The sequence below is a fragment of the Nyctereutes procyonoides genome, unplaced genomic scaffold (genome assembly GCF_905146905.1).
Source record: "Nyctereutes procyonoides isolate TBG_1078 unplaced genomic scaffold, NYPRO_anot_genome, whole genome shotgun sequence".
Taxonomy (NCBI): Eukaryota; Metazoa; Chordata; class Mammalia; order Carnivora; family Canidae; genus Nyctereutes; species Nyctereutes procyonoides.
The window spans coordinates 12,125,217-12,139,234 of NW_026575131.1; the positions used below are offsets into that span (position 1 = coordinate 12,125,217).

Consider the following 14,018-nt stretch of genomic DNA (forward strand, 5'->3'; position numbering starts at 1 on the left):
ACATAAGTGGACACCAATTTATCTTATTAAATATGAAAATAATTTTAGATGTGTCTTTAGATCACAAAAAACATGGCTTCCCAAATGGTAAATAAATTTTTTCTTCCTTACATGAAGTTACTTGTCTTCATGTTCTTACTGCCACATTCACTGTGTTTATAATTACATTTTAGAATCAAAGGCCCATTTAATAATGAGTTTAGTTGATTACAGCAAAGGAATTAGTTGGCTTTTCACTTATCAAACACTGTCCCATGGTCCCAAAATTTGCATCTATGGTGATGCAAATCACAAATGGAAGAGAAGATCTCTAAAGAGAATAGGCCAACCTATCCTCTCCTCACTACACATTTCAAAATGCACTTCCCAGGGATAGTGAATCTATGGCCTTAGGTGGCATCTTAATCTACAGACAAGTAGTATCATTCATGAGAGAATAACTTATCAGCAGGAATGTAAAAGTGGAAGGGAAGGAGGGACCATCCTGAAGCTCAACTTAATTATTTAGTAGTCCTCAGTTGAATTGGGGAAGCAACTCACTTAGCAAGTGTTTTCACTCAGCAAGTGAAATAGTGCCCCCCATCTTTTAACATCCATACTTGGCAACTGAACACTAGCATATAGTATTTTCATACATAATTTCTGCCATTTCGCTGAAGAGCACAGAACACTTTTGGTGAGTGGAAAGTGATTGAGTACACCATTCATTCAACCAAAATTCTGGGGATCTTCTTGAGTTCCTACTTTAAAGAATGCTTTTATAATTTTCCTTATTATAATCCCTACTTTCAAACATCTTCATTAACATCCTTTTGTCTGTCTTACCTTCTTCTATCTGATTTTGTATAATATTTCTAATATTTGACCAACCCCAAATAAGCTTCTATTTTCTTTAGGGTTGGGGGAGAGGGGAAGTGCTGCTTGGGATGGTTTGCAAAAATGCTCATCCCTTTAACATAAAATCAACTTGTCAAGGTCTATAGCTAAAGAACATGAAATGAGTTGTGGTGGACCTAAACTACTTCCTTGAGACATTTAAAACAACTTTAGCAAAGTTATCATGAGAGAAGCAGAAAACCATAGGGATCAGGCTAAATCATGACATTGAGCCACACTACGAGAATGTGTTTACAACACATTCCTATAATATGTATGTTTCAGTAAAAGGCAGACTTTTAATGAAACAGCAAAACATTTCATAAAAAGTTAGGGAGCTGATATCTAAAGTATGCCCTCTCTAAATTACTGTAATTGAAGTTATTGTTAGGTTGTGAGAAGTATGACTTCAAGAGCTCCCTAATTGGTCCCCAGGCACACCAAGATTTCACCAGATAATGAAATGCTCCCATTAACCCATGCTCCCGTAACTTCCCCGGAGAAAACTGCTAGTTTCCAGGTTAGTGAAGATGTTAAACCTCCCACTGCTCTGTGTTTCTAATGGGTGAGCTGATGGAGGGAAGAGAAAGGTTTACATTACATGCAATTGCTCTTTCTACAACACAGGCTCTTCTGGAAGGCAGATGGGTAAGAGGGTGGAGGAGTTACCAGCAAGTTAGGACTCTCAGAGACATTTAGGAAATTTCCAAGGACAAAGAGAGGCATGGACCCCTATATAATTATGGAGTTTACAAAGATGTACACCAGGCAATTTTATTGTCCTACTAATTTAAGTTCTATATATCTGGTTGCTGAAAAAGCAAAGCACAGAAGAGAGAGGCCCAGTTGAACGTGATAGCTTGCTCGGGGTTAATTACTTTATTCAGTAGTGACAGGGCTTATCTTTGGGAACTTGCCTAGACACACAAGACCAGAAATTTCTACATGGAAAGCCACCATACCACTAGCAACCCATGTTTCACATGCCAGGTCCAAGATCCCATTTCTGAGGCAGAGAAATCTAGGTAAACTCAGAGAAATAAAATGAGCAGCAAAGAGGTGACTGAGAGGAAGCCCACTGATTGTCTTTACTTTTCCATAATTATATTACCATCTTCCTTATCATGAAACAAAATGGCCACATATTTAAAAGCAGACCAAAAGAGAGAATAGGGAATATGAGAGAGTGGGAAATAGGGATAAAGGAACAAAGAATTGTGCTGGCCTCTTAAAATTAGTATTCCATCTATATATTTTGAAAAAAATTTGTATAAAATTGATATTATTTATCCTTAAATGTTTGATAGAAAGAATATAACCAGTAAAGCAAGTTGAACCTGAAATTTTCCTTATGGGAAGAATTGTTTTACATCAACTTTTTATTTTAGACTAATTTTAGATTTACAGAAAAGTTACCAAGATAGTACAGAGTTCCCATTTATCCTTCACTTAGTTTTCCCAAATGTGGGGCCTTTCCACCTTGACACAACTGATATTTAAGACTGGCTAATACTTGGCTATGGAGGATGTCTTACATGCATTATGGGACATTTACTAATATGGTTAGCCCCTACCCACTAGATGCCGGCAGCACTGTTCCCCCAGTTGCGACAGCCAAAAATATTTCCAAAGGGGGACAAATTATTCCTGGTTGAGAACCACTACCCTAATGCTAGCATCTTACGCAATCATGGTATATTTATAAAATCTAAGAAATTAATCCTGGTGCATTACTATTAACTACAGACTATTCAGATTTCAATAATTTTTCTACTAGATATCCAATCTAGGATATCATGCTGCATTTAATAAGGAAAGCATTTGAATTACAAATCAAACTTCTTTAATTGATATAAGATTCTTCAGCCTATTTCTTCTGGCATCACATATGATTAAAAAAATATTTCTCAAAGACTTTGCCCATTTCATCCAAGTTGTTAAATGTATTTACCTATATTTGGTGTCATGACATTTATCATCCTTTTGTTGGATATCTCACAATCATTCATGATACTGCTAATTTATATTTTCTCTCTTGTATCTTTATCACTATGGCCAGAGGTTTGCTTGGTGTCTATTTTATTGATGCTTTCAAAAAGTAAGCTTTCAGTTTTACTTATTTTCTCTACTGGTCTATTTTCTTTTTTGTGATTTCTTTCCTCTTATCTTTACTATTCCTTCTACTCTTGGTTTAACTTGTCCTCTTTTTCTAGCTTCTTTTTTGTTTTTGTTTTTGTTTTTTTTTTAGAGAAATACTGATTTTAATTCAACATAAGGTAAATTCTTGGCATCTGTCATCTTTCAGCCTAAAAATTAGCAAAACTGTTGAAACAAGGCACAATTTTCCCCATACTGTTACATGGCTTTTTCTAGCTTCTTAAGATGGAAATTTTATTTTTTATTAGAGACCTTTCTTCTTTTCCAATATAATTTGAAACTATAAATATATCTCTAAGCACTATTTTGGATATACCCCACCCACTTTGTTATTTGTGTTTTCATCTTCATTTAGTTCAAAATAACTGAGTGCACACGTGTGTGTGTGTGTGTGTGTGTGTGTGTGTGTGTAATTCTTCTTTGCCCCTTAAGTCATTTAGAAGTGTATGTTTAATTTCCAAATGTCTGGGGACACTCTGGTCATTTTTCTGTTAGTAACTTACTGTTTGGTAGTAATAAATTCTCTATATGATTTCAATTCTTAAACATATCTAGTTGTTCTATGACCTAAGACATGATTACCTGGGTAGATATTACGCGTGCATTTTAAAAGAATGTGTTGCTGTTGCTGGACAGAATGTTCCATAAATGTGAAGCTAGGCAAGGTAATTTGTAATATTTAGCAAATCTTCAATATCCTTATTGATTTTTGCTCTATGTGTTTTATTAGTCACAGGGAAAAGAAGGTTGCAATTTTCATCTATAATCATAGATTTGCCTACTTCTTTCATTTCTGTTTTACTTCAGGTATTCTGAAGTTGTTAGGTGCAAACATAGTTCAGATTCTGGGTCTTTCTAAAACATTAACCTTTTGTCTTTAGGAAATGTCCTCTTTATCCCTCCCAGGGATATTCCTGGATCTTAAGTCTACTAGCATAATATTTATATTGCCACTCCAAACTTTTAATATTTAGTTTTTCCAAGATATATAATTTTTAGTTTTTACTTTTTATATACTTGTGTATTTATTTTTAAAGGAGACTTCCTATATACAGAATATAGTTAAATCATGTTGTGGTGGTTGCTGTTTTTATCTACTGAGATAACTTCATTTGCCTTCATTATTCTAATTTTTTTTCTGGTTATAGAATTCTATGTCTACAGTTTGGTTTTGGTTTCATTTCAATATGTCAAAATTATTGTTCCCCAGATCAATGGAGCAGGACAAATTCCAGAAATAGACTCACACTCATATAATTGATTAATTTCTGACAAAGGCGCCAATGCAAGTCAGGGAGAAAATCTTTTAAACAAATTATTCTGGAACAATTGGATAAAACTATGTACCTTCTCTCAATCTCTTTTGTAAATTCATTTTCAATTTGATATTTGAGTGGGCCTGAGTTTTATTCTACACTACTTTTTTTTTCTCTAGCATTCTTACATCTTCTCAGAGATTGGGGGAAAAAAATTAACCTCATATCCATCTCCACCATACTCAGAAGTTAATACCAGATGGATCACACATCTAAATGTAAAGCTAAAACTATAATATATCTAGAAAAAATAGAGAAATTCTTTATGTCCTTGAAGTAGACAATAAGTTACTAGGAAAAAATAGCATAAAATACATTTAAAAAGGAGAAATTGGACACTATCAAAATGAAAAACTTCCAATTAAAAGACATGATTAAGAAATGGTAAGACAAGCAAAGAGAGGGAAAATATGCACAATACATATATTTGACTCAAGATTTGTTTCCAGATTATTTATGAACTCCTAGGAATCAATAATAAAAAGGCAAGCCAGTAACATAGACAAAACACTTGAATAAAAACTTCAAAAAAAAAGTTCCCTTGTCTTCTGATTTATAAATTTGTGATGAGAAGTCTGCAGTCATTCTTAATTCGTTACTTCATACATGTCCTTTTTTCTGGCTTCTTTGAGGTTTTCTCTTCAATCACTGGTTTTTATAAGTATGATCATGACAAATGTCAGTGTGAATTGTGTGTGTTAACTTTTTTTTTAGTTTCTTCAATCTGTGGCTTCAGTGTTTAGCACTGTATTGTTGAAACAAATGAAAACTTTTTGTTCAAAATTGCTAAAAAGACCCGCCTAGGTGGCTGAGTGTTCAGTGTCTGCCTTTGGCTCAGGACATGATCCCAAGTCCTGGGATCAAGTCCCACATCAGGCTCCCTGCAGGGAGCCTGCTTCTCCCTCTGCCTATGTCTCTGCCTCTCTCTCTGTCTCTCATGAATAAATAAAATCTTTTAAAAAAGAAATAGAAAATTGCTAAAAAAAAAAATCTGAAAATCTCTCATTTCTTCAACTATAGTTTCTGTCTTCCCCTTTTGTGACTTCTAGTACATGTTCCATTGTTAGACTGCTTGATATTGTTCCACACGTCACTGAGGTGTGTGCTTTCTGAAGTTTCTTTTGCTTTGGACTTGATAGTTTCTATTTCTATGTTTTCAATGTCACTCATCTTTTCTTCTGCTGTGCCCAATCTGTTCATTAACAAAAGTTTTCTTTTAGATATTTTTTAAATTATGAAATTGCATTTGGTTTTTATATTTTCTTTTTTTCTCCTTATGTGTCATATTTTCCTTTAAATCTTTTCCTTAGTCCTATATACTATATGTACAATAGTTGTTTAAAAGTCTTTACCCACTGTTTTTATCAACTCATCCTCATCCTCATCCCTCAAGCTCTTTGATTTTTTTCTCCTATATACTGTTTATATTTTCCTCCTTCTCTGCATATTTCCATTTTTGATGGAAGCCAGATATTATAGATTTTATGCTGTTGAGTGTTAAGTACTGGATTTTACTGAGTTCCTGAAAGGGAGCTAGACTTTATTCTGTCAAGCCCTTCAAATGTTACTGTAAATCTGGTTGATCCTTGCAGAGATATAGAAGCTTATGAGCTTTTAACTGTCTATTGTAGCCTTTACTCTAGGGCTACTGTTAAAGTGTCACTACCCTGGAGTTTTGAGTATATTCTATGCTTATTCAGTGATGACTCTCCACTCTGGCTTATGGGAATTTAAAAGGCTCCTGCTTTCTATGAACTTTGGCTTACAGCTCCCCAGTAACTATTACTTCCCTGCCAATTGTTCTTTGCTCAGTCTCATGGAGTATTACCCTATAGGTACACATATTGGTATATGCTAAAAAATTTGAGAGGACTTCTCTGCAGGTCTCCAGTGTTTCCCTTCCTTTTCTTCTCTCTCCCAATCACTGCCCCCCCTTTCTCTCTCTCTCTCTCTCTCTCTTGCTGTGCAACTTCTATCCCATGCTCTACAGTCAAATTTTAGCTGTCTCACCATTCCTGAATTCTAATTTCTATCTCTTCAACTCAGCAAGATCACTAGGCTTTGTTTGTGTTCTTCCTTCCTATACCACAATGGAGAATGTGCATCTAGGAAAACAGTTGGGTATACCCTAGGATTCACCTGTTTGCCTTCTCTCATGAATCATAGTCCTATATTTCCTGCCATCCAATATTCAAAAATCACTCGTGTGATTTTATCCAGTTTTATACATGTTTACAGAAAAAGGTCAAATCTACAACAGATACTCTTTTATGGCCATAATTGGAAGTCTCCTTGCAGCCTTCTGATGGAATTATCTACCTCCACTGATTTACTGATAACATAGCAAGTGTACCAAATGCTATATTGGGTAATGTCTTAAAATAAATAAGTTAACTTTAACTGATGTGGGAGGCTGTGATTCTTCACAAACATTCAGGGTCCCAAGGCCATAGCAGTAGTAACTAACTGATTTGGACTCAGTTCTTCTTGTCTCTTAGTTCACTACTCTTTGTATTTTAAGTAGTATCTTGTTTACAGAGACACCTGGATGAATCCTCTGGAACTCAATTTCTCCCTTTAAATTTTCCATTTCTGTGCGTTTTTTCAAGGTATCATTTGGTCTGACTCTCTGCTTTGAGAAACTCTAGATGTTACCATGCCCACTTAACAGATAAAGCCCTATGGATCTCAGATGACCTGATTATCTCAAGATTGTATGGGTAGTAAACAACGAGGGGAAATAGGGAAATAAGATTAACAATTACATCTCTGAAAATCAAGAATAACATTAACTAATAACCTAGTGGAGAGCACGGATTATTTGTGATTTTCTTTCAAGAAAGCAAAGCTTTCAAATAGTAAATTCTTAATTTGTTGTTTTATCTTTTTCTAAGATTTATTTATTTGAGAGAGTGTGTGAGAGAAAGAAGAGGGAGCATGAAGGAAGCCCAACATAGGGCTCCATCACAGGATCCAGAGATCATGATCTCAGTCAAAGACAGACACTTAACTGAGCCATCCAGGCATCCCTGTAAATTCTTAATTTAAATCAATATCTTCAGTCTACTCTTCTAGCTCACCCCCCCAAATCTGATCTCTAGAAAATAGAATGCGGTTTTCATGCACGGACATTCTGTCAACCATGTCCTTAAGGAACAGATTCCAGGGTCTGCCTTATTTGAAATGACTGTCATGAGTTGACTTGTAAAAAGTAATTGGTTCTATAATTTCATACATGTCAAAATCTGCAACACACTGTTTCCTAATTGCTAATTGTTTTGTGTGTGCACACAGGTATAAAATCAATTTAGTTGCTCGGGTAGTTCTCTGGCACTGTCTATATGACACAAAATAGTAAAATGTGAGGATTATTTCTATCCTATAACTCAAGCTTTTCAAAGCCTTTTTGTCTCATCTAAAAGATTATGTCAAGGCCATAGCCTTCTGGGCCTCGGTTTCCTCTACTATAAAATGGCAGCTAGAAATAATTGACCTAAGTAGCTTTAAGGTTCCTTCCATTCCTAATATTTTAGAATTCTACTTTTAAGTATGTTTAGATGGCAATGTATAAATTAGGAACATTTATTAATTGGCATGTTCATGCTTATCCAGTACAATAATAATCCAGGTTTAAAATGGTGCCGAGCCAACTTGGCAGTATTTTCTGCATGAATGCAGTATTTAGTACCTTCTAATTATATGAAAATCAGTGAAAGACTTCTAGAGTGTTAGCTATGGATAGGATACAAACATAATTGTTCCTAATGGTTCTGAAAATACAGCATGCAACAGAATCCCCTGGAGAGCTTGTTAAAACACAGATTGCTAGGCCCCGCCCCAGAGTGTTCTACTTCACTAGATCTGGGGTGAGTCCAGAGAATCTAACTTCCTAAGATTCCCAGGTGATGCTGATGTTGCTGGTTCTAAGATCATACTTGAACCACTGATTTAGCCAAACTCATTGCCCCCTGTACTCCAGTATTCCATAAATTAGTGAAAAGAGGTGTAGAGAAGACTATCTTCAACATTACACAATAAGCCTGTTCCAGAACCAGTTCTCCTGCTCATCGGCCCTTTGTATTATTTCTGCATGATCTTCCATGCTGTCTTAGTTTTTGTAACATTTAGAGACATATCCTAAAGGATGTTATTAATGTCTTTCTCTAGATCACAATGCTATACAGTTTCTTTTATAGACATAGTATAGTGCACGAGCCCAGACAGAAGGCTTATAAGTTAATAAACAAAAAACAAGGAATTACATGTTTTTCTGCCCTTTACTCTTACCGATATAGTTTGGTATAAGCCCTTTTAACTGCAACTTATTATTTTTTTATTTTTTGTAGCTTCCTTGACTTTGCAAAAGTGCTAATATTCATTCAATTGTCATAAATATAAGTTAAAATAAAACCACTTCACATAATAATGTAACATTTAAAAATTAAATAATGGGAATTTTTCATATATCACAAAATTATTGAGAACACTATTTATCCTATAAGCAAAGCAGCTAAGAAACTTTAGTGACACATAATATGGATGTGTTTTAAGATGGAAATCCTAAGAATTCCAATTATAAAACTCTTAACTATTGTATGAATTTAAAGACAAAAGATATTTATTTTTTTAACTACTTGGCATTTTTAGTGCATAATGCAAAACAAAAAAGTTCAGTGGAGCTTTTTAATTCTGTTTTATAGTCCCATCCTTTCCAGTTGAACCTCTTAGATGAAACAATCCTTTGAGAAAGAAGAAGAGGCAGAGGGAGAGAAAGGGGAAGAAATGTAGAGAGTAAAACAAAGTTGCTTCTTAGAGCTCAAACTCTGATAAAAGTGATAGAACTCAATGAGGTTGGCACATCTCAAAACTGGAAAGACTGAGGCCAGTCCAATTGACAGGCTATTAATTGGGGCTTCTTGTTCTTGTTGTCACTTGTGGTCTAGCTAAGGCAATAAATCACAAATTGTAGGAATGATGGAACTTTGTAAACTACATGTCACAGGCACTAGATCAGATTAATAGGATCCAAGGAAGTGGACTAGTTAAGTCAACATCATACCTTTTCCCCAGTTTTCTAGTTCTAATTTTTTTTTTTTTTTTGAGAAGGTAATGGCACTGAGTGTTATAAGACCTGGATCACCATTGCTTAGAAGAACAGCAACCATTAGCCAAAAATATATCACTTTTTATCTTTCTTCTCCTATTCTCCTATCTGATCATTTCTTTTTTATGGCTGAATTGCTTATCTAGAAAGGTTAATCTCAATTCCAGTTTCCCATTATGATGCCTGGGGAGTTTTAGAAAATAATAAATGCCCAAGTCCCAACCCAAACCAATTAAATAAAAACCTCTAACTGGGGCCACCACCGTTGTTTCTGACATACAGCTTGGTGAAAGAAAGTCTTTACTAAGATCTTCTTCATAAGAGTTAACAATGTCCAGTTATATTTCTCATGCAACATCAATTTATATTGTCTATAGATGAACTCAGTAATAATTTCCACTCAGAAAGGAAGAAGTGAAGATGGGTCAAGAACATACACTCTGGTTCCAGACTGCCTGGGTTCAAGTCCCTTGGCATACCATTTATTTATTAACTAAGCAATAATTACCATTTATTAATTAGCTGACCATGTGCTTCACTTTATTATTAATAAATGTGCTTCACTATAAGGAAGGAAAGGAAGATAATACTCTGTAGAAGGGGGAATAATGCTTTTTCTTATGACATAGGGTGGTTGAGATTAAATCCCTTATAACCCCTTTCACAAAGATGGCACCGAAGGCGAAGAAGGAAGCCCCTGTCCCACCCAAAGCTGAAGCCAAAGCAAAGGCTTTTGAAAGCTAAGAAAGCAGTGCTGACAGGCATGCACAGCCACAAAAAAAAAAAGATCCGTATGTCACCTACATTCCAAAGAATGACCCAAGACCCTGCATCTCCGAAGGCAGCCCAAATATCCTTGAAAGAGCACTCCCAGGAGAAACAAGCTTGATCACTATGCCATCATCAAGTTCCCCCGACTACTGAGTCAGCTATGAAGAAAATAGAAGACAACAACACACTTGTGTTCATTGTGGATGTCAAGGCCAATAAGCACCAGATCAAACAGGCTGTGAAGAAGCTGTATGACATTGATGTGGCCAAGGTCAACACCTTGATCAGGCCTGATGGAGAGAAGAAAGCATATGTTCGACAAGCTCCTGACTATGATGCTTTGGATGTTGCCAACAAAACTGGGATCATCTAAACTGAGTCCAGCTGGCTATAAATCTAAATATAAATTTCTTCACCATTAAAAAAAATAATAAATCCCTTATAACTATGCCTGTTACACAGTCAGAACTATCATTATTTCCAAACCTCTCCAGGAAACAAGATAGCCAAAGTGCTGAAAACACAGGCTTTAGGGTAAGATGGATTCATTTCCAGATCCTGGTTCTGCCAACATACCAACCATGGGATCCTGCAAAAGTTATTTAATCTCTCTGGTAATTCACAAAATAAAGATAACAGTTTCTGTCTTATATGCATGTTAGGAAGATTAAAGGAAACCATATATGTAATGGGTTTAGCATAGAGCCTGGCTCAATAGTAAGTTCTTGTTATAATTATCATAGCTAACCTAAGAAGAAGAAATGGATTCATTATATACTCTGCTAAGATCTTCTGTTGACTTTTCCATCTCAGGTGAGATAGAGCATTGTGTTTGTAGAGGTCCCCAGTCTTTTCTCTAGGAAAGTAAAACAAAACAAAAAATCCAGAAAAAACAAAAACAAAAAACAATTCATGAAGGAATTGGTCAAGCTTGAAACTGCAGACCCTGATTACCCCTGGGAAAAAATGGATTATCATCATTAATGTCTGCTGTCTCTAGCCCAGATGCAAGAGCCAAAGGCATCTTAATTATACACAGCCTCACAAATTCATCTCCATAATTCTAATACTTCAAAAATTAACCTCTTGTCCTGAGAAGGTGAAGTTAAATGTCAGTCCCAGATGGAACCTGAAGGGGTATTCAGATTCAACATCAGCACCACAGTTGGCCACACAGCTGTGCATTCTTTCTCCAAATTGCCATCGATTTTTCCAGAAGCATAGCTCTAAAGACATTCTTAAAATAAAGATTTGAGGTAGAATTATGTTTTTCTCAATTTTAGTCAAAGTACACCTGAAGATTTGCTAAGACCTGAATTTGTATTTGGCCAAAAGTCTCATTTTGGGTAGGGAGATGACAAGAGGCAAAAATTTATGTACTGGCTTTTGCAGGTCAGTGTAGCAAAGGAAGATATCTCTGATCCTTGCTATTACATGGTACAGCTTTCTACTGGCTTAAGAGTTTAAAGATAAACATCACTTTTCTAATTTTGTCATTAAAAATACAAATTTATCTAACCTCTGGTTAGCAGTAAGAAAACATGGATCTAAAAAACAGAGCCCAAATGGCTGTGAATGACCCTGTGTTTATAAGTCAGTGAACCTGTCCCATTTATGCAACCCAAAGCAGCTGCCAAGTGAGATTATATATCAGAGATTAAAACAGTGGTAAGAATATCAATTTTAATAACTAATGTTTGTTATTTGAGATCAACTTTTTAAAATACATTAAATTTTTATGTCATTATGCCATCAAGAATAATACATAGTGTTCATGAGCAAAGGGTAATAGATGGATCCTGCTAGAAATAAGGTTACTCTGAGATTCAAGTAAAACAAACATATAAACAGTCATGTGAAAACACCAGGAAACCCAGTAGTGGGCTTGGGGAACTACTACAGAAGCATGTTATGGAAGAGCTGAACGTTTATAAAGAAATTCTACAAAAATCTATTTTATCATCCTTTTATCATACTGTTTTTAGTGTGTGGAATTTTGCTCTATTAACTGGCAAAACAAAAATAAAAGGATTATTTTTCTCAAGATCATTCAATCAAAAAACTAAAGCAGGGTAGTTTTTTTTTTTTTTCTGGGAAACACATCTATCAGTTTATGGTTCTTGATTCACCACTTGTAAAATAGAGATGAGAGACCTTTAATTTCTGTTCATAATCCTTTTCCAAGAAAAACAGTAATTATTGACTATAGAAAGAGCAAGGGGTAATTTGTATTATGTGACTACCTGCTAAGAACCTATACCTTCATATGGGGTATTTCAATTCATCTGTACAAAATTTTTTTTTGTACAAAATTTTCTTAGATGAGTTTCAATACCCACTTTCTCAAACAACAGAAACTGAGGCTCATTGAAAATAAGCCATTTGTTCATACAGAACAAAGATAAACCTAGATTTGCTATATAGTTCCTTTCCCTGCATGGAAAGAAAGAGCACAGTATTGAAGCCATGACTTAGTTTCATCCTGTTAAACCTTAGATGGATGTAATCCCAAGAATTCCTGTCCGATTAGAAATTGCTATCTACCAACTGCAAGCAAGTGTTTTGAGAGCATACTTGTATTTGGTAATAACAGTCTTGTATAGTGGATCAACAATGCCTGCAAGTCAGAGAGGTGTTACAGGTTGAATTGTATCCTTCCAAAAAGTTATTTGGGGTCCTAACCCCATTACCTCAGAATGTAACCTTACCTGGAAATAGGGTCTTTACAGAAGTAAACAAGTTAAAACGAAGACATTAGGGTGGACTCTCATCCAATACGACTGTGTCCTTTTAAAAAAGGGGGAAATTTCAACACACACATACACATACACAAACAGAGGGAGAAAATCCATGGGAAAACAAGGGACCACCAGAAGCTAGGACAAAGTTCTGGAACAGATCCTTCTTTAGCACCTTCAGAGGGATCATGGCCCAACCAACATCCTGATATCAGCCTTCTAGACTCCAGAAGGGACAGTAATTTTTTTAAGCCATCCAGTTTGTGGAAACAGGAAACGAATACGAGGGGGAAAAATATGGTGCCATAGCAACCACCTGTTAACAATCATCTATTAGAATGTGAGTTTGTTCACCTCTGAATCCTTGGCTGAAAGACAGAATGCTCAACTAAACAATTTTTGTTGAAGTGAATAATATGGGAGAGTGTAATGGGATGTTTCCCTTCACCAACGCTATGTTGCAAAAGCAGGTCATACATTGTTTTTGCAGGTGTTCTTTGGAAGAAAAGATTTAAAGCTTACACTAAGAAGAGGAAAGGATGGAAGACCCTAGCAAACCAGAGAATGAATAGATAAACTGAGTGAGGAAACTCTTTAACAGTGCCTGGATTTGGTGTCACATCTCTAGAGTGCCTGGAGGAATATTAAAGTCAAGAAGATTTTTATCAACCTTGACATGATCCCCCCCCCCCCTTGAGACTCAGGACAGCAACGTGTTTCAAATGCTGAAGGCACCAAAGCAATTCCCTCTGTGATGGAATGCTGTCAGATGAAGTCACTCAACTCATTTGAAAACTTTCTCTCACTATGTTAAGCTCATTTTCCAGGACCATACTGTTTACATGAAATATTTTCAGATAAATATCATATATCAGCAGTAGGTTCATGAACCATAGCTAATAAAAAATGTAAATTTAGGATTGCGGGAGAGCTTAACTCTCAACAGAGGAAGGCTCTTTGGTTCAGAGCTAAGTAAGTTACCTAATATGGAATGATCTTACAGCTTTCCAACACCAGATGGACCGGTCTTATGGGCAGCTTTCACATCTGCTCCCA

At 35.7% G+C, this 14,018-nt stretch overlaps 1 long non-coding RNA gene across 1 annotated transcript in view; it reads right to left on the minus strand.

Annotated features, from left to right (window-relative positions):
• The window catches only part of LOC129522262 (uncharacterized), a 262,256-nt gene that overhangs the window by 54,763 nt on the left and 193,475 nt on the right, over positions 1-14,018 (minus strand). The gene's annotated exons all lie outside the window — the stretch shown is intronic.